The sequence below is a fragment of the Gopherus flavomarginatus genome, chromosome 21, assembly GCF_025201925.1.
Source record: "Gopherus flavomarginatus isolate rGopFla2 chromosome 21, rGopFla2.mat.asm, whole genome shotgun sequence".
NCBI classification, from domain to species: Eukaryota; Metazoa; Chordata; order Testudines; family Testudinidae; genus Gopherus; species Gopherus flavomarginatus.
Window position 1 is genome coordinate 21,759,740 of NC_066637.1, and position 26,958 is coordinate 21,786,697.

A 26,958-nucleotide genomic window follows, 5' to 3' on the forward strand; every position below is an offset into this window, starting at 1 on the left:
CTTGCAGCCCTGCATACAGTGCACATACACCGTGCAGGATTCCTAGCCCATTACTCGATAAAGTGGAAACTGAGCTAAAGGCAACTGCACGGTGTGCCCCAATGGTACCAAATATAAAGAAAAATGGAAAAATACAAATCCCAATGGATCTGAACAGACTCAGGGAAGCAGCTGTGGGACAAAGATCTTCCCTTCCACACCGGCTGCGGAGCAGGGAGCGGGCGGATTGGACCTGGGAATGTTGCAGGGGAGTTACAGTGGGGATGGGGGACTTCCCTTGAAGGAAGCTCCCTGAGCTGTAACCTGAGCCAGGAGAGGGGTTGGGAGAGTGACACTTTCTGCCTGGGAGACTGAACAGAGGAGAGGAGGAGCAGGGGGAGGGGGAAGAAAGCTGCTGGAGGAGATTTTGTTTTCAGACTTGGGCTGGGTGGTGCAATGCAGGGAACCCCAAGCTGGGGTCTAAGCTCCCTGAACCCCCAGAAGGACTTGATTGAGGGGTCCTAGTTGTACCTACACGCTCCGCTTGGGACTGTGTTCCTGTCATCTAATAAACCTTCTGTTTTACTGGCTGGCTGAGAGTCACGGTGAATCTCAAGAAGAAATTGGAATTGCCAGTGCACCTGAAATTTTCCCCAAAACAATGGCAGAATTGCTCACTAACACAAATGGAGTTGTAGTTCCCATGGACGATATTCTGATATCCTGTCCTCACAGCAGATGGTAACTGTCTCCTCACAGAAAAAAGCTGGGCAGAGCACTCTGCTAGTCTCCTGATCCGTCAATCCACTATGTCCAACGGAGCCATCCACTCCCTCCCGCAGTGTCCTGTCCTGGAGGGACTGTCCATGGACCCTTCTTTAGACAAGGTTACTAAAGCCATCAAGCAGCTGTCCAGGGCCAAGTCTCCGCCCCTGGTTGCATTCCACTTAATGTGTACAAATGTGGAGGCGTTCACCTGGTCAGAAAACTCACCAGCTTTTTCAAGACTATATGGGAACAGGACACCGTGCCCCAGGAGTCCACAGTACACAGATGCCTTCATAGTCCAGCTATACAAGAGGAAGGGAAGCATACCTTGCTGTGGGAACCATCGTGGAATCACATGACTGTCCATAGCAGGGAAGATCCTTGCAGTCCTCAGCAGGCTCATCTCTCACTTATGGACTCGGTGTATCCAGAGTCACAGTGTGGCTTTCGTCCTGGCCATGGCACCATGGACATGAGTTTTGCAGAGAGGGCTGGTGAACAGAACAAGGAACTGTACGTGGTGTTGGTTGGCCTGACCAAGGCCTTTGGCACAGTGAATTGTGAGGCCCTGTGGAAAGGCCTTCAACATTTTGGCTGCCCAGAGAAGACGATTGCTGTCATCCGCTCACTTCATGATGGCATAATGGGCAGGGTTATGGAGACTCATCAGAAGCCTTCCCTGTCACCCAGAGCAATGCCTCTCAACCTTTCCAGACAACTGGACTCCTTCCAGGAGTCTGGTTTGTCTTGCCTACCCCACATTTCACCTCACTTAAAAACGACTTGCTTACAAAACCAGACATAAAAATACAAGCGTTACGGCACGCTGTTACTGACAATGGCTTCCTTTCTCATTTCTACCATGTAATTATAAAATACATCAACTGAAATATAAATATTGTACTTGTAACCCTTCTACCAGGCCGAAATGATAGCAGCAAGGCCGGGTTCAATATACAGGGGTCCCTTCCCTACAACATAATGCAAAACCAGCTCGAGCCCCCACCCAGTGACCTGAGAAAATCTTACACACACCCCTGGGCGCCTCGAAGAGCCAATACTTCCCCTCTTGCAAGCGCAGAGTCTCGGTGTAGCAGAAAAGGTTTAATTACATGAGATAAACAACAAGCATTAAATTGGGAAAACACCTTAACTAGAGTTCCTAGACCAAACCGTGAGCAAAGACCCACCCCAGGGAATTGGGCCGTGTCCTTTTCCCTGGGCTCTTGAGTCCAGCAACCCCCAAATCACCCCAAGACTCCAAAGTCCAATACCCCAAATGTCCCTAGAGTCCAGCAAACCAAAGATCACCCACAGTCCCAAAAGCCCCACAATCCAAAAGTCTCTGTCCCGGGTTAGTGCAGCCCCAGAGTTCGAGAGTCTATCTGCAGAGGTCCCTCCCCCGAGCCTGGCTAGAAGGGGTACCTTACGTGGTTCGGGGCCAATTGCCCTCCCTCTCTGTGGGGTTCTGCTTCCGCCTTCTCCACGAACTACTCCACTCTACCAGCCACTCCACTCTGCTCCTCCAGCTGCTCTGCTCCACCAGCCGTCCCGTGAGCCGCTCCAGCCGTCCCTGCAAACTGCTCAGCTCCACTCACTCCATGGCTCCACAAACTGCTCCACTCCCCTCTGCTAACTAACTGCTCCGCATCACAGTATAGCTTCAGGCTCCCCCACTAGTTAGCAGAGTACTCAGTGCTCTCAGCTCAGCAATTCCAGCTCTTTAGTGATTTCAGCTCACAGTAGGGAAGCCCCAGTGCACCATTAGCCCATAGTGAGTCCAGCTCAGTAACCTGTATCTAGATTCTTAAAGGGACCAAAAATCAACGCCAGAGCCAGAGCCCCTCTCTCTCAATTCACTGGGTTTTGGAACCCATGTCCCTTGTCTAGTGAGTGCTATTTAGCTGATAGTGAAACCCTTTATCATAAAACAGTTTCGTAGTTCCTAATTTACTTAATCAGGGTGACAACACTTTATTTCTCCTGCCCCAATAACAAAGAAATTGGGGATCCCACAGCTGTGAAAGTAACCATTTTAGGCTGCCGTGGGCTATGCTAGGCAGAGTGGGTGTGCCTATGCAAACATGATCAGCCTCTGAAATTCTTTTCCACACTCACCATAATTCACCACCAGATGTCAGGGTAGAGCTCATCCTGACTCTGCTTACATACTTACATTTCAGTGTATAGTCTATAGAGCAGTATAAACAAGTCATTGTCTGTATGAAATTATAGTTTGTACTGACCTCACTAGTGTTTTTGATGTAGCCTGTTGTAAAACTAGGCAAATATCTAGATGAGTTGATGTACCCACAGAAGGCCTCTACATACCCCTGATTGAGAATCACTGACCAATGGCACCAAACAAGGATGTGTAATGGCTCCTGCCCTCTTTTCCACTGTCTTTTCAGCCATGCTCTTGATCACATTCCAGGACGTTGACAGAGGCTTAGATATCTGGTTTATATTGGATGGGGGTCTAATCAATCTACAACAACTCAGCCTGCACCAAAGTAATTGAACAGCTACTAAGAGATCTCCTGTTTGCTGACAACTGTGCTCTCACTGCACACACACTCACGGACATTCAGCTTATTGTGAACCACTCTGCCTATGCCTCAAAATGCTTCGGTTTCACAATCAGCCTGACAAAGACAGAGGTCATGTACCAGCCAGCACCAGACCACCTACACCATGATCCCATCATCACAACTGACAACAAACCACTCAACTCAATCAGGCAATTCTGCTTCCTGGGCAGCATGCTTTCCAGCAACGCCATGCTGGATGATGAGAACACTCAGCACCTGGCAAAGGCCAGCTTGGCATTTGGCAGGCTTACCCATGAACTCCAAAGGAAGCGTGGAGTCTGCCTCAGAACCAAGATAAAAAAACCTACCACTCTGTTGTACTAACCTCACTCCTCCATGGGGGCAACACATGCCACCACATCAAACAGCTGAAGAGCTTCCACTACGCTGCCCAAGATCCAACTGCAACATCAAGGGGTAGGACAGGATCTCAGCACAGAGGTCACTGAGAGGTGCCAGATCCCTGCCATCAGGAGAATGCTAATCAGAACTCAGCTTTGCTGGGCTGGACAAGAGGTGTGCATGGAGGTTTCCCATATACCGAAAGCAGTGCTTTCCAGCCAGTTGAGACAGGAACCTGCTCTAATACAAAGACACCTTGAAGGCCAGCCTCAAAGCATGCAAGATAGACATTAAAACCTGGAAACTTGTTGCACTGGACAGACCCAGAGGGAGAGGTCTGTGCCATGAGGCTGTGTCCACATTTGAGGAGTGGTGTGTGAGGTCTTTGCAGGGGAAGAGAACACGTCCTAAGGCCAACACCTCAAAACTTCCCCTCAACAACAACGACACTTCCAAGACATGAGAATGCATTTGCAAATCCAGGATTGGACTCACTTTTCATGTGAGATGTCATAAAAACAAATAAACCAAGAACTTAGGCCACCACTAACTGAACACTCACCTAGCAAAGCAACGAGAGAATCCATAAGACTCTGATAAGTGGAACTTCCATGGAAGACACACCAAAACCCTCAGTGAAGTCCTACGCCTTATCAGGCAGTCTGGACTGACGCTAAGAAGGAAAAACGCATCTTCCACCTAACGTAAAGGAGCTTTTGGAACTGTACTGGGGCAGACTGCCCCACTCCAAAAGAGTGTGGGCGGCTACAGCCCAGGGCGCCTGCGCAGACAGGGAGCCAATTAAAGAAGGGCTTATTGGGAGCCAATCGGGGCCCAGTTTGGAGACAGCCAATCAGGGCCAGGCTCAGCCCTATAAGAAGGCTGGCCAGGAAGGTTGCAGTCAGTCTATCCCAGGTCTTTGAAAGGGGAAGGTCTGGCTCCAAAAGTGGGAGACTAGTGTTGTCCCACAAACTTATGCAGGATCGTTTTAGGGGTTAAGATAAAGATGCCACATTTATTATTAATCCGTAACTATTAGCAAATACCTTAATGCTTATATGCATACACTCACACACACACACACACCAAAATGTTCTGCAGCTGCTGGATAGTTACCAGTCCTGATTGCAGTTTGAGTTCGCAGCTTGGGATTGGAGCTCGTGGCAGCTAACTGGCCAGGAAAGCTGAGCACGAGGAGGAGCCAGGTCTCTGTCAGGCGCGCACCGATGCTCCTTGACGTTGGTAGCAGAACGTTAACCCACAGTCTCTCATCTCACCCTTCCCTTTTTATAGGAGTTTAGTTTGGATTCAAAGTTCCTAGGTCTCGCTGTGTCACGCCGCCTCTGGGTTTGCTTGATCACCCGTCAATTGCAGGCTTGACTGTCAGCCTGGGACCTGGCTTTGATCTTCCTTCTGTTGTTTCTTTTTAGGGTGGATGCTTCTTGCTTGAGTTAGGGCTGTTGTCTAGTTCTTCAGCCGTTGGTATTTGAACTTTATCTCATCAGGACGGGCTGGTGCTGGAGGTTGATTCTATCACCCATGCATACCTCATTCACACATCTCAACTAGACTAATAAAATTACAGTATGGCTTGCAAAAATGGGGGCTGCAGCACAAGCCTTCTACAAAATGGAGTCAGCATTTTAAAATGGGTTTTGAGTTACAATATTTCACAGAAGTTACAATGTTACAATGTAGGCAAAATGGCAAGTGTAATGAAATGGTGAGCAGAAGTTACAATGATACAGTGACTAACTAAAAACAATTTCATTCACATTGGTTCTACACTAGCACCGTGGACCGTGCAGTGCTGGCCAGACTCGGGGAGTAAAAGGGAGCTGTAGCCTACCAGGCTGCAGGCCCTGAAGGGAAGGGCCTAGCGGGTACAAGGGGCTGTAAGGGATGCAGCCCAGGGAAGCCGACAGAAGAGGGGAGAGAAGGAGGACAGTGAAGCTGCTGCCAGAGGGCCCCTGGGCCGGGACCCAGAGTAGAGGACAGGCCTGGGTCCCCTCCCTCCCCCCTTGCAGTACACCCGGCCATAGGGAGTGGCCATCATAGACTATGCCAGATCCCTGACAAGAGGGATTAGATTCAGGGGGTGTTTGGTTGTACGTGGTGGCTGGGGCGCACAGAGACTGCTGATCAACCCCCCCACCCCCCAGAAGGGGGTGTGGAGAGACTAAAGGGCACTGCTGGAGGGCAGTGGTCATGAAGAGGATGCCACGAGTTGGGAGGAACGTGGGTCCACAAGCCAACGGAGGGGAGGAAGACGGACAGGACACCACCACTTGACAGAGCTAATTCCCAGAGATAACCAGTAGGAGGCGCCTGGTGGTGAGTCCCAACTCTCTTACAGGAATAAACAATAAAGAAAGATGGAATCAGTCCTAACCCTGAGAAAGTAAAAGCAATTCTAGAATTGAATGTACCAGTCAATGTACCAAAACTGAGATGTATATTGGGGATGGCACAGTATCTTGGCCAATATCTATAAGACCTTTCTTCAGTGACAAAATCACTGAACAAACTATTCAAGTCCAAGACATTTTGGCTATGGGGCCAAACCAAGAAATTGCCTTCAAAAAGGGAAAAGAAATAATCTCAACAGCTCTAGTTCTCAAGAACTACAATGTGAACAAACCGACCCTGGTCAGTGCTGATGCAAGCCAGGGCCGCTCAGAGGATTCTGTGGGCCTGGGGTCTTTGGCGGTGGGGGGTCCCTACTTTGGCGGTAATTCGGCGGGGGGTCCTTCTGTTCCGGGACCCGCTGCCGAAGTGCCCTGAAGACCCATGACGGGGATCCCCCACTGCCAAATTGCCGCCAAAGTGAGACCCGCCACCGAAGTGCAGCTGGGTCTTCAGCGGTAATTCGGTGGTGGTGGGGTCTTCGGTGGTAATTCGGCGGGGGGGAGGGTCTTTGGGGCATTTTGGCGGTGGGTCCTGGAATGGAAGGGCCCCCTGCCGCTGAATTACCGCCAAAGACCCGGCTGCACTTCGGTGGTGGGTCCCACTTCGGCGGTAATTCGCCAGCGGGGGGTCCTTCCACCCCGGACTGGAAGGACCCCCCACCAGCGAAGACTGAAAGCAGAAGAAGCTCCAGGGGCCTGGGCCCCACAACAGTTTTCAGGGCCCCCTAGAGTGAGTGAAGGACCCCGCTCCAGGGGCCCCGAAAAACTCTTGTGGGGGCCCCTGTGGGACCCGGGGCCTGGGGCAAATTGCCCCTCTTGCCACCCCCCCGGTGGCCCTGATGCAAGCACCTGTGGCCTAGCTGTGTATTGTTTTAACAAGGCTCTGAGTGGGAACTAGTGCGTTTTGCTCTCGCACACTTACAGAAGCAGAAAAACTGTATGACCAAGCAGGGCCGGTGCAAGGATATTTTGCGCCCTAGGCGAAACTTCCATCTTGCGCCCTCCCCTCCCCCCAAAAATCACATACATTATACACAATACACGGTCACAGAGTAACATGTTATAATTTAGAATTTATGTTTCTGCGCTTTAAATTTAGCAAATTTAGAAACAAGTTCCTCCAAGTCAATGCTGTGAGCAATATCATGTTCTATTGACAAGGTAGATAGCCCAACAAGTCTTTGTTGCAACACTGATGTTCGCATATATGTTTTTATCAACTTGAGCTTCGAGAAGCTTCGCTCACCACTGGCCACAGAAACTGGGAGAGTCAAGAGGATGCGAAGAGCAATAACTGTGTTAGGGACACTATCTGTCAGCTTATTTTCCCATATGAAGTTCAATACATCTTGCGGTGATGAACTCCTTTGGACTCGTCTTGCAGTAGCTTGCAATTCACTGCACAAGTCAAAGGCATCAATATCTTTGGATTCACCATGTTGCAAAGCTTTCTCCAGATTCAAGCAATGTTCCCTAATTTGCTTTGGTGTTTTATTTTGCAAACTGTAAACATCACATATGAAGCCAAATATTGAACTAATCTGCTGCATCAATGTGAATCTTTCTTCAACTGACTGTATTGCTGTGTCAATGACTGCAAAGTAAAAGTTCACTTTGAATTTTTCTTTCGGGTCATAAATAGGTTCGTCATCTGCTTCATATGTGAACTGCTTCCTCTTCTTTCTAATACGGATTGGATCTGGTTCAAAAAGTGCCGGTACATCCAACTCCTCCGCAAGTTCACCTGCATCTACCAATGTTTTCTCAAAGGCTGCGTCACTTCTGCGGCCCACAAGAAACTTCTTGGTTTCTCCAAGTTGATTAATGGCATCACATATATCAAATTCTTTTGCCCGAAGTTGTTGGCTAGTTATGTTGATCTCAAACAATATGTCATACCACAAAACAAGAGAAACAAGAAACTTGAAACTAGAAATGGCTTTTGTAAGAGCCTTTGCATCAACCCGTGATGTATTGCCAGATGATCCTGTCAGAGTATTGTCTTCATAGATGTCTACCAGAGCATCACAGATGTCACCAATGAAAGCAGGATGGAAAAGCTCCCCCCGCAGAAGACCTAAGACATGATGGCTGGATACATAAACAGACACCTGTCCCTCACAGGCACTACCTCATAACATGACAATTGTGCTCAGGACAGAACATCACAGAGGAATATTATGCATTCAGTGGTCTCTACACTGGCCAAGCAACAGCACGACAACTAACCTCACCAGTCCATCCAACTTTTTTGACTACTTCTTGGGCACTGGTGAGGGGTAACGGTGCCAGACTGAGTCCGGTGATGGGTGCAGTACAAGTCCACAAACTGAGGCAAGGTGCTGGGCCTAGAGTCCTGCTGAGACTGCTGTCCTGCACCAAGTGGAGCACAGCCTCCATGAGGAGAGAACTCAAACAAATATCACGCTCCTTCTGCACGATTCCCCCAAGCACTTCTTCAGGCAGCTGCTATGGGGGTCACTCACAGGCTTAGGCCTGCCTGTTTCAGGCAAAACACAGCAGCAGGGCTTAAAACTCAGACAGGGCTGCCCAGAGGATTCAGGGGGCCTTGGGCAAAGCAAAATCGGGGGCCCCTTCCATAAAACATTTGCAATACTATAGTAACATGTATTAGGAAATGTAAAAAATAACTAGTGAAATACATTCAAAAATTAATTTGTAATAATTTGAAAATAAACTAAATACATTATTTAAAAACATTAAAAGCTGTAATGGTCTGTATACATTTGCAATTACATAATGGGCAGTTGCTGGGTGATTGTGATAGTTGGTACCAATGGGCTGTTGTTGCCTGGGGGTGGTGCTGTTGTTGCCCACGGCTGGGTGGGGAGCTGGGCTCTGGGTTCAGGGGTGCCCAGCTCACAGGGGCTGGGCTCAGGGATGTGGGGAGATAGGGTCAGGGGGGTGTCCAGCTCAGAGGGGCTGGGCTCAGAGCTGGGGGTCAGGGCTGTTGGGGGGATGGGGTCAGGGGGTTTCCAGCTCAGAGGGACTAGGCTTGGAGCTGGGGGTCAGGGCTGTGGGGGGGATGGGGTCGAGGGGGTTTCCAGCTCAGAGGTACTGGGCTCGGAGCTGGGGGTCAGGGCTGTGGGGGGGATGGGGTCGAGGGGGTTTCCAGCTCAGAGGTACTGGGCTCGGAGCTGGGGGTCAGGGCTGTGGGGGGATGGGGTCAGGGGGGTGCCTGGGGGCACTGGGGCAGCTCAGCTCTGCAGGCTGCTGTTCTTTCCAGCCATCCAGACACAAGGGGAGCAGGAGCAGGGACCAGCCAAGGACCAAGGGGGCAGGAGCACAGGCACCTGAGGCCGACCTGTGGGGAGGCACTTGCTTACCTTGCCCAATGCATGAGCATTGGGGTCCTCTTTCTTCCTCCACTCCACCAGACCATCGCTGAGGCTCTTTTCTTCTCCGTGCCCCTCGCTGGGGCTGATGTGGAGGCTGAGCCAGGAGGCAGCCCCCGCTTTCCTCCAGAAGCTGAGGCCCTGGTGTTGCGCGGCTGTCGCAGGGCCCCTGCCACGGGCCCTAAGCAGAGCTGTGCAGCTCTGCACAGCCGGGCAATGAGAAAAATTGCAGAGGCTGGAGCCCCTGCTCTGGGAGGGAGAGGGATTCTGAGCCTCTGCCTGCAGCTCAGGGGTTCCCCTGGGTCAGCACAGCCGCCCCTCAGCCCAAACCTCTGTGCTGCCGCGGCGGCTCCCTGACCCGGGGGGTGCCCTGGGCTGCCGGGCTGCCGCGGCTGCGCCCTGACCTCTGGGGTGCCCTGGGCTGCTGGGCTGCCGCGGTGGCGCGCTGACCCCGGGGCGCCCTGGGCTGCCAGCTGCAGGCAGCTCAGACTACCTCTCCAGCAGCAGCGGCTGCAACCATTTAAAAAAAAATTGGGGGGGCGCTACTTTTTGGCGCCCTCAAATCTTGGCGCCCTAGGCAACCGCCTAGTTCGCCTAAATGGTTGCACCGGCCCTGTGACCATAGGAGTGCCTGGCAGGCATGTGGGCATGTGATAATTTTTACAGATAGCTGTGTGGACTGGATTCATTTACACTGATAACATAAACCACCCGTGACCCTCATAAATGGAAAAGATGTGGATCAAGCACCAGTGAGATGCCAACCTGCATAGGTGCCCACTCTCCTCCCTCCCAGCCCCTCCTGCCTGCCATGGAATAGTTGTTCTGCAGCATGCAGGAGGGGCTGGGAGGGATGGGCGAGCAGCGAGTGCTAGGTGTGCTTGCGGGAGGGGGTGGAATGGGGGCATGGCCTGGGGCAGAGCTGGGGAGGGGGGGTCAAGCACCCCCCAGCACATTAGAAAGTTGGCATCTCTGGCAACCTATATTGCTATGGTTAATCCAGTTTAACCTAAATTGCTAAATACTGTGACAGGGTCAGGCCAGATGGCTACAAGAGAGTGGTTGAAGGTAGATACATTAGCTCCAAGTTAAGTAGATCCCTTTTCCCTGGGTAAGATAACAGGAACTATTCCAGAACACTCAGGAACCTTCTAGAACTAATTAAGGCAGGCAGGCTAATTAGGACACCTGTAGCCAATTGGCTTACTTGACCAGTTAAGGAAGAGGCACCCTGGGTTAAACTAGCAGCCCCAAGCCCTAAAGCTCAGATGACTGGGCCACCAGGAGGGCCCAGGTGGAAAAAGAGAGGGGCTGAAGGCCCACCAGAAGCCACGAAGAGTCAGAGAACTGAGGGAGAAGAGGATCGTGATGTTAGACTGCCCAAACCAAGAGACCGGGGAATGCCTAGGGCCCCATACAGATGTTATGCCTGCAGGGAGTGGGGACATATAGCTGCACAATGTCCCAATGCTGAGGAGCCGATGCAGTGTAACCTGGGGAACTGGGCAGACCCATGCTCCCTAATCCACCTTGTGGGGGTCTCACTAACCCCACATACGTACACCAGCCCAGTGAAACTAAATGGGGTAGAGACCACAGCACTGGTCGATTTAGGGAGGGCTATCACGCTTATCTTAGGGAATTTCGGGAAGCGTAGTCAGCTGCTGCGGGCTAAACGTACAGGGATAACATGTGTCCATAGAACGGTTAGTTACTACCCCACCATCCCAGTAAAAATCAAGATCCAAGGTAACACTACTGAGGTAGCAGCAGGTGTAGTCCCTAAACTCCCACACTCGGTGCTCATAGGGAGGGACTTCCCAGGGTTTGGAGACTTACTCCCAGTAGGAGGATTGGAGAAAGAGGGGAACCCTGAAGTTAGTGAGGCATCCACAGTAGACTGTCAACCCCCAGTCTTCTCTGAAATAGCCCCAGATTTGTTCTCCATTCCCAGACACGGTAGAAAGACAAAAAAGGAAAGAAGGGCAGGTAAGGACTTGGGGACCCAAATACTGACTCAAAGTCAGAGGGTCGCTCTCGTAGGAAGGTGGACCCAAGCAGCTGAAAAGGAGGCCACCCGGGAGAGAGAAGCACATGAGTCTGATCCACACCCTAATATCTCTGAACCAGGAGAGGCAACAGAGGCTGGCCCCCTGGAACTTGGACAGACCAGCCCTGTGAGAGAAAATTTTGGACGGGACCAGGCTGAAGATCCAAGGCACGACAACATTAGGAAGGAGGTGACCGAAATAGACGGGGTCCCTGTGGAAGGAAAAACCCAGGGACCAGGACCCTATTTCATAATGAAGAAGGATCTTTTATATCAGTACAGGGGCAGAAGGTACAGCAGCTCCTAGTACCTTGAAAACACCAGAACGCTGTATTAAGCCTTGCCCATGGTCATCTTTTTGGGGGGCATTTAGGGATAAAGCCCTATGATAGTTCTTCTGGCCTGGAGTACATGAAGAAGTGCGGAGGTACTGTGCCTCCTGCCCAGAGTGTCAGCTGCACAGTCCCCGTCCCCACCTGAGGGCACCTTTAGTACCCCTTCCCATCATTGAAGTCCCCTTTGAGCAAATAGCCATGGACCTAGTGGGACCCCTGGAGAAGACAGCTCGGGGCCACCAATATATACTTAGTATCAGAGGGTAGCCGTGTTAGTCTGGATCTGTAAAAGCAGCAAAGAATCCTGTGGCACCTTATAGACTAACAGACGTTTTGGAGCATGAGCTTTCGTGGGTGAATACCCACTTCCTCAGATGCATGCATCTGAGGAAGTGGGTATTCACCCACGAAAGCTCATGCTCCAAAACGTCTGTTAGTCTATAAGGTGCCACAGGATTCTTTGCTGCTTTTACAATATATACTTGTTGTTTTGGACTATGCTACTCGCTACCCAGAAACCATCGCTCTCCAGAACACAGCCTCTAAAACGATAGCTAAAGAGCTGGTGGGGATCTTTACCCAAGAGGGGCTACTAAAGGAGATATTAACAGACCAAAGAACCCCATTTATGTCAAAGCTAATGAAGGACCTCTGTACACTGCTCCATATCCATACCCTGAGAACTTCAGTCTACCATCTGCAGACTGATGGTTTGGTAGAAAGGTTTAACCGAACCCTCAAGGCTATGATAAGGAAGGTGGTAAGTCAGGATGGGAAGGATTGGGACACCCTATTACCTTACCTTATGTTCGCCATCTAGGAGGTACCTCAACTGAGTTTTCACCCTTTGAATTATTATATGGGCGCCATCCCCGTGGCATACTAGATATCACCAAAGAGATCTGGGAAGAGGAACCCAGTGAGGGGAGAAGTATAATTGAACATGTATTGAAGATGCGAGACCGGATTGCCCAGGTGACCCCTATTGTACAGGAACATTTGGAAAAGGTGCAGGAGGCCCAGCAAACCCACTACAATTGCCAGACAAAAGTCTGACAGTTCCAACCAGGGGATCAGGTGATGGTGTTGGTACCCACTGCAGAAAGCAAGCTTCTGGCCCAATGGCAGGGGCCCTATGAGGTGGCTGAACCTGTGGGGGAAGTAACCTACAAGGTGCAGCAGCCAGGACACTGGAAACAAGAACAAATTTATCACATTAACCTCCTGAAACCTTGGAACCAGCGAGAGGCATGTGTGGTGGCCTGAGAGGCCCCAATCCAGGTGGAGAACCTACATGAGCAGATCAGGATATCCCCTGATCTGACACCGAACTAAAAGAAGGAGGTAACTGAGATGATCAACAGGTACCAGGGCGTATTTTTCAACCAAACCACGCCGGACCACCGAAGCATATCACCACATTATCACAGACCCTGGGGCAAAAGTAACTTTAAGGCCTTACTGGGTCCCAGCAACAAAAAAGGGAGGAGATCAAGGCAGAGGTAAAAAGGATGTTGGAACTAAGAGTCATTGAAGAATCGCACAGCCCGATTGTGTTGCTGCCCAAACCCGATGGCACCACTAGATTTTGTAATGACTTCCGCTGGCTGAACAAGATCCAAATTTGATGCATATCCCATACCCTGCATCAATGAGTTAGTTGATCGCCTGGGCAATGCCCAATTTTTGACCATCCTTGATTTAACAAAGGGATACTGGCAGATTCCCCTTGCCAAAGATGCACAAGAAAAACGCAAAGAATCCTGTGGCACCTTATAGACTAACAGACATTTTGGAGCATGAGCTTTCATGGGTGAATACCCACTTCATCAGATGCATGACGAAGTGGGTATTCACCCACAAAAGTTCATGCTCCAAAACATCTGTTAGTCTATAAGGTGCCACAGGATTATTTGCTGCTTTTACACATCCAGACTAACATGGCTACCTCTCTGATAAAAGAAAAGACTGCATTCTCTACCCTAGAGGGTCTGTTTCAATATACTGTTCTTCCTTTTGGACTGCATGGGGCACCTGCCACCTTCCAGCGTCTCATGGACAAGCTTCTATGGCCCCATACCAGTTATGCAACTGCATACCTGGATGATGTAATTATCCATACCCCCGGCTGGGAGACCCACTGGGAAAAGGTGGAAGTGGTTCTGGACATGCTAAGACGGGCTGGCCTTACAGCCAATCCAGCCAAATGTGCTATGCTGCTAGCTGAGGCTAAATACCTTGGCTACATTGTAGGAAGAGACATGGTCAAGCCCCAACTGAACAAACTGGCCCCAGCCAAATTGGAAAAAGCAAGTCTGGGCATTCCTGGGGGTGGTATAGTACTACTGGTGATTTATTCCCCATTTTGCTACCAGAGCAAGTCCCCTGACAGACCTGATGAAAGCCCGAGGTGCAGATAGTGAAGTGGACTGATGCTGCAGAGAACGCATTCACGGATCTCCGAACAGCCCTCTGCAGTAACCCCGTGCTTGTAGCCCCAGACTTCAACAAAGAGTTCATTTTGCAAACAGATGCATCTGAAGTAGAATTGGGAGCTGTCCTATCGCAGACAGCTGGCTGGATAACCGTACTCAGAGAGTAGTTATTAATGGCTCCCAATCCTGCTGGAAAGGTATAACAAGTGGGGTTCCACAGGGGTCTGTTTTGGGACCTGCTCTGTTCAATATCTTCATCAACGATTTAGATGTTGGCATAGAAAGTACGCTTATTAAGTTTGCAGACGATACCAAACTGGGAGGGATTGCAACTGCTTTGGAGGACAGGGTCAAAATTCAAAATGATCTGGACAAATTGGAGAAATGATCTGAGGTAAACAGGATGAAGTTCAATAAAGATAAATGCAAAGTGCTCCACTTAGGAAGGAACAATCAGTTTCACACATACAGAATGGGAAGAGACTGTCTAGGAAGGAGTATGGCAGAAAGAGATCTAGGGGTCATAGTGGACCACAAGCTTAATATGAGTCAACAGTGTGATACTGTTGCAAAAAAAGCAAATGTGATTCTGGGATGCATTAACAGGTGTGTTGTTAACAAGACACGAGAAGTCATTCTTCCGCTTTACTCTGCGCTGGTTAGGCCTCAACTGGAGTATTGTGTCCAGTTCTGGGCACCGCATTTCAAGATAGATGTGGAGAAATTGGAGAGGGTCCAGAGAAGAGCAATGAGAATGATTAAAGGTCTTGAGAACATGACCTATGAAGGAAGGCTGAAACAATTGGGTTTGTTTAGTTTGGAAAAGAGAAGACTGAGAGGGGACATGATAGCAGTTTTCAGGTATCTAAAAGGGTGTCATCAGGAGGAGGGAGAAAACTTGTTCACCTTAGCCTCCAATGATAGAACAAGAAGCAATGGGCTTAAACTGCAGCAAGGGAGATTTAGGTTGAACATTAGGAAAAAGTTCCTAACTGTCAGGGTAGTTAAACACTGGAATAGATTGCCTAGGGAAGTTGTGGAATCTCCATCTCTGGAGATATTTAAGAGTAGGTTAGATAAATGTCTATTAGGGATGGTCTAGACAGTATTTGGTCCTGCCATGAGGGCAGGGGACTGGACTCGATGACCTCTCGAGGTCCCTTCCAGTCCTAGAGTCTATGAGTCTATGAGATGGTTGGAGATGAAGAACACCCAATCCTCTACCTCAGCAGGACACTCCTTCTAAGGGAGCAGATGTATGTAAAAGCAGCAAAGAATCCTGTGGCACCTTATAGACTAACAGACGTTTTGGAGCATGAGCTTTCGTGGGTGAATACTCACTTCATCAGATGCATGCATCTGACAAAGTGGGTATTCACCCACGAAAGCTCATGCTCCAAAACGTCTGTTAGTCTATAAGGTGCCACAGGATTCTTAGTCTGGATCTGTAAAAGCAGCAAACACAGCTACCCCTCTGATACTTGACAGATGTATGTAGTGGTTGAGAGAGAGTGCCTTGCTGTGAAATGGGCCATGGAAACGCTTCGTTATTACCTGCTGGCACGACGGTTTACCCTTGTGACCGATCATGCACTTTATTTTGGATGCAACAAAATAAAGAGAAGAATGCAAGGGTGACCAGATGGTTCCTGTCTTTACAACCTTTCCATTTCACCATACGACACCAGGCCGGAAGCCACCATGGCAACGCAGACGTCTTATCATGAGTACACTACCTGATGTCCCAAGTTGCCCAAACCTGTGGTGTTGAGCATGGGGGTGGGGTGGGAGATATGTGACAGGGTCAGGCCAGATGGCTACAAGAGAGTGGTCAAAGGTAGGTACATTAGCTCCAGGTTAAGCAGGTCCCTTTTCCCTGGGTAAGATAACAGGGACTATTCCAGAACACTCAGAAACCTTCTAGAACTAATTAAGGCAGGCAGGCTAATTAGGACACCTGCAGCCAATTGGGAAGTTACTAGAATTAATTAAGGCTAATCAAGATCCCTGGTATAAAAAGGCTCTCACTCCAGTTAGGTGTGTGTAAGGAGCTGGCAATGAGAGGACATGGTGCTGGAGGATTGAGGAACACAAGCGTTAAAAAACACCAGGAGGAAGGTCCTGTGGTGAGGACAAAGAAGGGGTTGGGAGGAAACCATGGGGAAGTAGCCCAGGGAATTGTAGCTGTCGTGTAGCTGTTCCAGAGGGCACTCTAGACAGCTGCAGTCCAGAGGGCCCTGGGCTGGAACCCGGGTAGAAGGCGGGCCCGAGTTCCCCCCAAAACCTCCCAACTCCTGATCCAACACAGGAAGATCTCTGAGGCTAGCAAAATCCGCCAATAAGTGCAGGACCCACCAAGGTAGAGGAGGAAATTTATCACAATACATTCCAGGAAAAAATCTGGTGGTAGCAGACACTCTGTCAGAAGCCCAGCATTGTTCTCAACTCCCCTGAACTAGAAAATGACGTAAAGGCGCATATAGACCAATGTCAGAAAAGAGACTAGCTGCAGACTTATGCACATTCAGAGGACATCACTATCTGGTCATTGTAGACTGTTTTTCCAGGAATACGAAACAATGTACTTGAAAGACATAACAATGTCATGGAGAACCTGAAGTGCACTTTTGATCACTTTGGGATTCCAGAACAACTAGTGATGGACAATGGACCATAATTCACAGCAGCAGAATTTGTCATTCCAAATGAAATACGATTTTGATCATATTCCTAGCTGCCCAGAGTACCCACAAGCAAATGGAGAGGCTGAAAGAGATATACAGACAGCAGTGAGAGCCAATCCTTGCTCCTCTGAGTTACAGATCAATGCCAAGAGCGGCTACTGGATCTAGTCCTGAGGGGACGACAACTCCGAGCTACTGTTCCAACTTTGGAAAAGAATCTCGCTCCAAAGTGGCCAGACATGAAGAGAGGAGCCAAATAGGATAAAAGAGCTAATGAACATTTTTACAACAGATATCACTCAGAAAACAGCCAGGTCTAGAATGTGGTGACCATGTTAATATCAAATTGGATGCAGAAAAAGAATGGACAACTCCAGCTGTCATGAAGAAAAATAATTGAGCACCCAGATCATAAGTGATGGAGCTGACAATATAGAGTTCAACATAAATCATCAACATCTACAGTTTGTTCCTCACAGAACAATCAACACGGCAAACTCAACAGCTGGTAGATGCAGAACAAGTAGACGAGGTATCATAACCTTAGTCCCAGATTTGGACCTTAGCGTCCAAAATATGGGGGTTAGCATGAAAACCTCCAAGCTTAGTTACCAGCTTGGACCTGGTACTTGCTGCCACCACCCAAAAAATTAGAGTGTTTTGGGGCACTCTGGTCCCTCTGAAAAACCTTCCCTGGGGACCCCAAGACCCTTTTAAGACCTGTTGGAGTTTTTCTTTACTTCAGGGAAATTCAGTCTGTACTCACCAGGGAATTGGTGGGAGGAAGAAATCGGGGAGATCTGTGTGTTGGATTTGCTAGCCTGATTTTGCATTCCCTCTGGGGGAATAGAAAAGTACTATTTGTTTCCAGGATTGGAAACAGAGAGGGGGAGTCCCTCTGTGTAGTTTCACAGAGCTTGTGTCTGTGTATCTCTTCAGGAGCACCTGGAGGGGGGAAGGGAAAAAGGATTATTTCCCTTTGTTGTGAGACTCAAGGGATTTGGGTCTTGGGGTCCCAGGGAAGGTTTTTCAGGGGGACCAGAGTGCCCCAAAACACTCTAATTTTTTGGGTGGTGGCAGCAGGTACCAGGTCCAAGCTGGTAACTAAGCTTGAGGGTTTTCATGCTAACCCCCATATTTTGGACGCTAAGGTCCAAATCTGGGACTAAGGTTATGACATGAGGACTCAAGGATTCCAGCATAGCCAGTCATTGCAGCTAATGGACAGCCAGATGACCAAGTCGTTATGCATTCCAGTTGTGTAATTAGAAATCAGTACAATTCAGAGACGCTGAACAGACTGATCCGTGCTGAACATCAAAGACAGCGCGGCAGTGTGAATACTGTAGCTGGTAGGAATGTAGAACTTAAAGGGGGAGATGTGTTCGGACGCTAAACTGTATCACATTATTCAGCCACTAGCTGGCACTGTGTGTGACACACTTTATTTAAGCTAACCTTAGCAGTACCTGGTGGAGCGTTAAAGCCTCTAACGATGAACACAGCTGGGGTATAAGCATGCTCTGGGCCCAGCCCACATCTGGTTCAGAAGAATATGATAAGGGGTATCTCAATGGCTTGAATTAGAGTAGCTTTAGTGATCCCTCCCCTGCCACTTCACACAGCCATGGATTTTTCAAAGAACCTCACCCAGTGACTTCTGCATCTCGCTCATGACCTTTGCTGGAGATCTGGCTTCACTTGCCCACAATGAGTTAAGTCCGTCTGGTTCTGAGCAACCTCTCTCCCATAGTGCATGTCTGCAAGCCTTTGACCCTCCTCCCCCTCTGCCCCTCCCCATGGAGACCTAGAAAGCTCACAGGCATTTAATACAGGAGCTCCTAGGAGGCCCACAAGGCTGGAATCTGAGTGCACACACAACTTGTGTATTTACATTGTTCCCCGACTCTGCAGAGGGCCTCACTCCTCCGGTCATGTTTTCCCAGCAAGCAAATTAAAAAAATACCAATGATGTCACTTTCCTTTCTGAGTAAAAGCAGTAGAGCTTTGCCAGTTATTTCCAAAGGGGACTGACTTCAATTCCATCCCAGCGTCAGTCAAACTCTGCTCCCCAGGAGCAGGCAGGCTCTGCGCCACATGCTGCTGAGGGATTATTTTTCACCATTTAAAAATATTTTTAACTTGTTCATATATGATCAACCCTACAACACCAGATCAGCACGCGCCTTCCAGTGCTCATAGATTCATAGACTCTAGGGCTGGAAGGGACCTCAGGAGGTCACTGAGTCCAGTCCCCTGCCCTCATGGCAGGACCAAATACTGTCTAGACCATCCCTGACATTTATCTAACTTACTCTTAAATATCTCCAGAGATGGAGATTCCACAACCTCCCTAGGCAATTTATTCCAGTGTTTAACCACTCTGACAGTTAGGAACTTTTTCCTAATGTCCAACCTAAACCTCCCTTGCTGCAGTTTAAGCCCATTGCTTCTTGTTCTATCCTTAGAGACCAGCTCTGTGATAACGAAGGAGCATGCACAGCCTGGAACTCAGCAGCAGCAGCCCTGCAATAACAAACCACCTCACCTTCTTCAATTTCACTAGTAATTTCCCATGTGGAACTATATCAGATGTTTTTCTTTGTCTACAAAATCAGTTATCGTCTCAAAGAAAGAGGTCAGGCTGGTCTGGCATGATCTACCTATCATAAAACCATGTTGTAGTTTATCTCAGTTACCATTTACATCTATGTCCTTAACTACTCCCTCTTTCAGACTTTGTTCCAAGACTTTGCATACAACTGAGGTCAAACTAACGGGTCACTTTTTTTCCTTCTCTTAAATATAGATACTAAATTTGCACTTCTCCAGTGAGTTGTGGTTGTGCTGACACCATGGTTACAGTCTACTGGACTGTTCTGGGCCTCACAACAGTGTTGCCCAATGGTCAGAGTAAAAGCGGCAGCTCTTGGGTTTGGGCTATGTGGCCTAAGGGCCCAAGACAATATGGCCGCCCACAAGCACAGGGCCATGTGGCCTACTGGCCGGAGTCAATATATTGACCCTCAAGTATAGGGCTGCATGTTCTAATTGCCAGAGTCAATATAGCAGCCATTGAGTTCAGGGCTGTGTGATCTAGTGGCTGGAGTCAAGCCAATGGCTCTTGAGTGCAGGGCAGCGTGGTCTAATGACTACAGTCAATACAGCAGCCCTTGAGTGCAGAGCAGCACGGCCTAATGGCAAAATCCAGGGGCTACCACTACAGGGGGGGTAGCATTGGGGTAGGGGGACCAGGCCCACCCAACTCCACCGGGTCCTGACCCAGGGCCCTAACAGTGGCAGAGTGGTCTGCCCCTGGGTCAGTGGGGAATCCATCCACAACATGCTGACCTTACACAGGTGGCAGATATCACTCACTCCACCTCCCTGAGTCACTTCCTACCAGGCTTTCTGAAACCTCAGTCCAGATGGCATCAGGGTCTCCGGGCTCCTCAGCGCATGTGACTCCCTGAGACTCTGACTCCAGCCAGTTAAGTGTAGGCAACAGGTCTCCAGTTTGGGTCTCGGGATCTCCAGCTCCCGCAGGCAAGGGCTGTAACGACTTCTGGGCCGGAGCCTCCACCAAGCGTCCTTCCTTCTTGGCAGTCAGCCCAGACTGAGCTGGGCTGCTCTCCTTTAAACTGGCACAGCAGTTGGAGCCTGTCCAGCAGGGTCTGCCCATAGTGTGGGATTGAGCCTTTCCTGTCTAGTGCTGGGTATGCACACCCCACCACATCCAGCCAGAGAGATGAGCCCCAAGTTTATGGATTTATTAAAAATCCTTGCTATTGGGCTTGCAATTTCATGTGCCAGTTTTGTTAATGTTCTTTGATGGGGATTATCTGGGCCCCCGATTTAGTCCCATTAAACTGTTTGAATTTGACTTCCCCCTTGGATGAGTAATTTCTACTTCCATATGCTTATTCCCATTAGCCATCCATCCACTGCCCCCAAGCTCTGCATTAGCCTTATTATAAACTGAGGCAAAATATTTGTTTAGGCATTGGACCAGGCCTAGATTATCTTTAATCTCCACCCCATCCTCAGTGCTTAGTGGTCCCACTTCTTCTGTCCTTGTTTTCATGTTATTGATATGACTGTAGAACTTTTTACTATTGGTTTGAATTTCCATCGCAGGGTCCAACTCTGCTTAGCTTTTGGCAGTTCTCACTTTATCCCTACACTCTCTGACCTCCAAGGGGTAGGTTTCCTTGCTGATCAATCCCATGTTCCATTCCTTTCAGGCTTTCTCCTAATCACCTTGTCAAGGTTTCTTTCCCCACTTTGAACTTTAGAGTGCAAAGGTGGGGACCTGCATGAACACTTCTAAGCTTAATTACTAGCTTAGATCTGGTATGCTGCCGCCAGCCAGAAATTCAGTGTCTGGCACACTCCCTGTCCCCCGCCCCCGCAACTTTCCCCTCCCTGGGCTGCCTTGAGAGGCTTCACCAATTCCCTGGTGAACACAGATTTAAACTCCTTGGATCTTAAAACAAGGAGGAATTAACCATCCCCCCTCCTTTCCCCCCGCCAATCCCTGGTGAGTTCAGACCCAATCCCCTTGGATCTTAAAACAAAGAAAATCAATCAGATTCTTAAAAAGAAAGCTTTTAATTAAAGAAAGAAAAGGTAAAAATTATCTCTGTAAAATCAGGAAGGACAATGCTTTACAGGGTACTCAGATTCATATAGGCCAGAGGGACCCCCCCTCCCCAGCCTTAGCTTCAAAGTTACAGCAAACAGAGGGAAAAATCCTTCCAGCAAAAAGAAACATTCACAAGTTGAGAAAACAAACATAAGACTAATCCGCCTTGCCTGGCTATTACTTACAATTTTGAAACATGAAAGACTGATTCAGAAAGATTTGGAGAGCCTGGATGTACGTCTGGTCCCTCTAGTCCCAAGAGCGAACAACGAACAAACAAAAAGCACAAACAAAGACTTCCCTCCACCAAGCTTTGAAAGTATCTTGTCCCCCTATTGGTCCTCTGGTCAGGTGTCAGCCAGGTGTACTGAGCTTCTTAACCCTTTACAGGTAAAAGAGATATTAACCCTTAACTATCTGTTTATGACACACCTATTTGAGATGCTTGCTCATCCAGTTTGGGCTGCAAACTTTCCTTAGGAATTTTTCCTCCTTGCTTGGGCTGCGGGCTTCAGATACTTGGACTTTAAGAAATTCCAAGCCTCCTCCACATTCAGATCCTTGAGTTCTTCTTGAAGATGTGTTGCTCATGTCCATTCCAATGTCGATGTGTGTTTGCCTGGAGCACCACCACTGGAAAGTTTTTCCCTCAGCGGTATCTGTTGGGTTGGCTGTGGTGCCCCCAGGAGTCGCGCCCTCATGGTGTTGGTATAATGGGCTCTGCCATCTTGCCACCTCCTCAGTTACTTCTTACTGCCTGTGATGGTCACTGGAACTGCTGTTGTCTCTGAGTTTTTCCACAAGTATTTCTTAGTGAACTTTTCTTATTTACTGAACGTAATTCTTTTTGTAGTGTTTAAGTTTGTTAGTTAGTCAGCTGACCCCACTTAATGGGTGTGATGCTGTATGGCATATTGGTGACCATTTATAATATGATTGATACCAATATTACAAAATTGCATTGAATCTTACAATATATGCCATGTAAGGTATTAGTGGGAAAGTTATAATTGGCTAAGTATGATCATCAGGTTTGTATCATCTTTGTATTGTGAGCAGAGGTGAAAGTAAGCCAGTACGGTGTACCAGCAAGAGCCAGTACACCCTGCCAGATCGCACTAGCTTCCATGGTGGGGATTTAAAGGGCTATGGGCTCCCGGCAGGGAGCCCAGACCCTTTTAAATCCCGCCCGCAGCTCCGGTGGCTGAGCTGGGGTCGGGATTTAAAGGGATCAGAGCTCCCTTGGCTGCGGGTAGCCCAGAGCCCTTTGAATCCTGCCTGCAGCTCTGGCAGCTGGGCTGGGGCCGGGATTTAAAGGGCTTGGGGCTCCCCACAGTGGCAGGAGCTCCAGGCCCTTTAAATGCTGGCCCCAGCTTGGCAAGGCTCTGGGTTCCCCACAGCTGCGGGAGCTCCGGGCCCTTTAAATCCCGCCTGCAGCTCCTGCTGCCGGAGTTGTGGGGGGGGATTTAAAGGACCCGGAGCTCCGTGGCAGCTGGAGCCCCAGGCCCTTTAATTTGCCCCTGAGCCCCGGGGGCTCCCAGCCATCTCTGCAGCTGGGAGCCCCTGTTGATTTAAAGGCCCTGGGACTCCCAGCCACAGTCGGTGCTCCAGGGCCTTTAAATCTTGAGAGGCCCCGCCTCTACCAATTGAGGCCATGCCACTTCTGGATGAGGCCACGCCCCCTCAGGACTCCAGCATTGCCGGTAAGTGCTCGGAGTGAGTTATAAATATGTGGTATTATTTGAATATCAAACTTGTGCTGTGTTTCTGGGTGACCCCCAGACAGATTGGCATCAGCACTATCCAGCCTTCTTGGTGGCCTGTTAAGAGCAATCAGCTGTACAATGAACCCCTTGAGAGAAGCCAGGGGCTACAACTATGAGTCAGCAGGACACACAGGGACATGTCTGTGGACAGGAGACTCCAAGTGTTTTTCCAGGCCCATGTGCTGTGAGCTTGTGTTTGGGACAGAGGATGTACAAGCCACATGGCAAAGGATAGAAAAGGCAGCTGCACCTTCTCCATTTTGTCTTCAGTCTGGCTTCTTACCTCTGGAGCAACTTCTCTACAAACTGAAGCTCTGAACACAGGACTGATAGACCCATCCAAGCTGTGGATGTGTTCCAGAGGGTCTTTCAAGCTAGCAAACTCACCAATGCTGCGAAGAGCCTGATATATGGACTCTGAAGTCTTTTATATGTATCTGATGGCTTTGACCATTTAACAACTCTCTTCTTGTTCTTTTCTTTTCTAATAAACCTTTAGTTTTAGTTACTAAAGGATTGACTGGCAGCATGATATTTCGGGTAAGATCCAAACTAATATTGACCTGGTAATGTGGCTGGCCCTTTGGGGGTCAGAAGAACATTTTACATAGTGAGCAGAATTTTTTAAATAACTCCTCACCTTACTGGATCTATTTGTTGATTGGGAGCCAGAGAACTGGAAGGCAATAAAGGGGGTTCTGTGATTTCTATTTTTTAGCTTCTTGATAATGAATGTGAGGAATCAGGAACACAGTGGAGGGAGGGATAGCTCAGTGGTTTGAGCATTGGCTTGCTAAACCTGGGGGTGTGAGTTCAGCCCTTGAGGGGTCAATTAGGGATCTGGGAAAAAATCAGTACTTGGTCCTGCTAGTGAAGGCAGAGGGCTGGACTCAAGGTCCTTTTCAGTTCTAGGAGATATCTCCAATTTTTTTTTTTTTTTTAGTTTGTGCCTGGTTGGTGAATCTAACTACAGTGTTAACCTTCAGTTCTGGGGGAATCTGCTCTCCTCTTGCAGCCTGTCCTGACCTTGGCATTTTCAGTGTGAGCTGCCCTAGGCACCTCAGGTCACAGCGGGGTTAGCCCATTCCTGGTGCAAGGGCATGCCTCAGTCCCTGGGGTTTGAGATGTGCGTTGTGCCATAAGCCAATGCCAGTTAGTAACCCACATTCCAGCTGCCTCAAGTGTCTGAGGGAGGCCCATGTGCAGCAGTGCTGCAGGATTTGCAAGGGCTTCAGGCCCCAAACTAAGAAGGACAGGGACACCAGACTGAAGTTCCTCCTTATGGAGGCAGCGCTTTGTCCTCCCTCAGAGCCAAGTCACGCTGACCTGGCACCAAGCACCCCAGCGTCTCTAAGGGAGGCGTGGCATTGTTCTGCTTCTCCAGTGCTGAGGAAGGACTCTGCTTCTATGTCCCAGAACTCCTGGCACCGAAAGTCATCCCTGGTGCCAAGGAAAACAACTCCAGAGGATCCCCATTTGAACCGCTTTCAACATGTTCTCTGCTCTACCTAGCCTGGAAGGTGGCCTTCCTGGGCACCGTTACTTCTGCTAGAAGGGTCTCAGAGATCATGGCAAATTGTTGGGAGCAGAATCCCAGTTTTCAAAGTCTCTCCCACCTCAGGGAGAAAGACTGGGCCCTGGAGAAGGTCAGAAAATTTCCCACCTTCTAATAGCCCCCTGCTGTACCATGGGATGGATCAGCCATCAACTCGCACCACTGGTGCTGATGAGCAGAAAAAGGTTTGCTCCTGTAGCGTACTCCAAGACTCCCTCAACCCACACACATCAAATTACCAGGAGCTTGTTTAATGGCCCTTCTCACTGTTACCCTGAACTCACAAGGGAGCAGTCCACTGGGGCCAAGCACACACAGAATCAGCTCACGTCCCCAGCCGTGGCATTGCAGTTACACACAGAGACCTGAACAATGCTGCTCTGTGCCTCTGGGAGCCCACACAGTGAAAAATGTATGTCTGGGAAGCACTGGGGCGGCACTTTATGGAGCCAGCATATTCTAGCTCTCTTGCTTGTCAATGCCAAAGGGCCTGTCTCCTTGATACCAAAACATCTCGTTTGCTATGCAGGTGATTTCAATCCAATTACATCTCAAATCATTGGCCGAGACAGCTCCTTTGGAGAAATAAGCCCTGCAGCCTGCTGTTGAAATACCCTTTGAAGTTGTACAGTGGAGCTTACTTTGCAGAGGGATGAGGGCTTGGCTCCTTCAAAGCCTTCAGCAGTGATTCCCCAGCAGTGAAGGGGGGCTGGTTAGATTGTCCAGATGATTCTGGGTACAGAGAAGCAGATCAGGTTTTTAGCTCTGGCGTTACCTAGGAAGTTGTGGAATCTCTTTCCTTAGAGGTTTTAAGGCTCGGCTTGACAAAGCCCTGGCTGGGATGATTTAGTTGGGAATTGGTCCTGCTTTGAGCAGGGGGTTGGACTAGATACCTCCTGAGGTCCCTTCCAACCCTGATATTCTATGAGCTATCTTGAGTGATGCAGCTCACACAAGACCAGCTGTTCTTATAAGATTTCAGCTGAGTGGGAATTCGAACTAGAGAAATCCAACCCCACCTGAAACACAGGAGGGACTGGATTGGAGGTGCCAGTTCATATCCATGTCTGGGTGAATCCTGGCCCCACTGACATCAATGGCAAAACTTGCTATGGGGCCAGGATTCCCCCTCTATTTTTTACAGCAAGTCCATTACAGCAGTGAAAACCTGGAATGGGTGAAACATTCTGTGCTGTGCTCTGGTGCCTGGTGTGGGGCAGCCAACATGCAGTGACCCAGAGGATAGCACGTGGTGACAAGGGCACTCCACACTCTCCTGGGGTCCGTGTGCCCTTGTCCACCCGCCTACCCAGCCGTGCTGGAACAAGGTGTGTAGTGGGGGTGCTGAGAGCCATTGAACCCAACTGTAAAACCTGGATATGATAGAAACCACTTCAAGCCAGGAGGTGCGGCAGTTCCAGCACATATGCACCCACCTACGTCCTCTCCTCGCAGTGTAGCCTGTGCCCCTCTCAGACGCTTCCTTGAGGAACATGTCTCTTTCTGTCTGTTGACCCCAGTTCATTCCAGTTCCCAGGGGAAGGGAAGGTAGGAGACAACCCTGCAAAGTGAACGTCCCTCACAACCCATTTCCTCTCAGTTTCAGGGAATTTCCTCCATCACCTCCAAACACTTCCCCGCTTTTCCTCATGGGATTAAAGTACTAAATCCGACACAAGAAAGCACTTACTGCTCCTACCCCAAGGGGTTTAACTCCTGGACGCCACTCTAGAAACACCCTCCTAATGTTTCCACCTCGTGATGGGGAGCCATCCCTTCCAAACTAACATTTGCTTAGGCCAGTAGGATTCCTGGGCTGGTGAATTACATGCAATGAATGCGTTCATTCTCTATGGTAAGACACGTATTGATAATTCTAGCACTACAGCTTCACAATGGACAATAGATAGCTTTCCGTCTATGGTGCTGCTAAAGCACTGTCACTGTCTTGGCTAACCAGATCTGGATGTGACAGAGAGCCAAATGCAGCACTTGGTCACACCCGTAGAAGCTCCTTGTTCAGCTTACTGGGGTTGCACAAGGG

General features: G+C 49.2%; 1 protein-coding gene across 1 annotated transcript in view; it reads right to left on the reverse strand.

Moving 5' to 3' along the window:
* LDLRAD2 (low density lipoprotein receptor class A domain containing 2) overlaps nucleotides 1-26,958 on the reverse strand; it is a 39,674-nt gene that overhangs the window by 11,754 nt on the left and 962 nt on the right. The window lies entirely within an intron of this gene.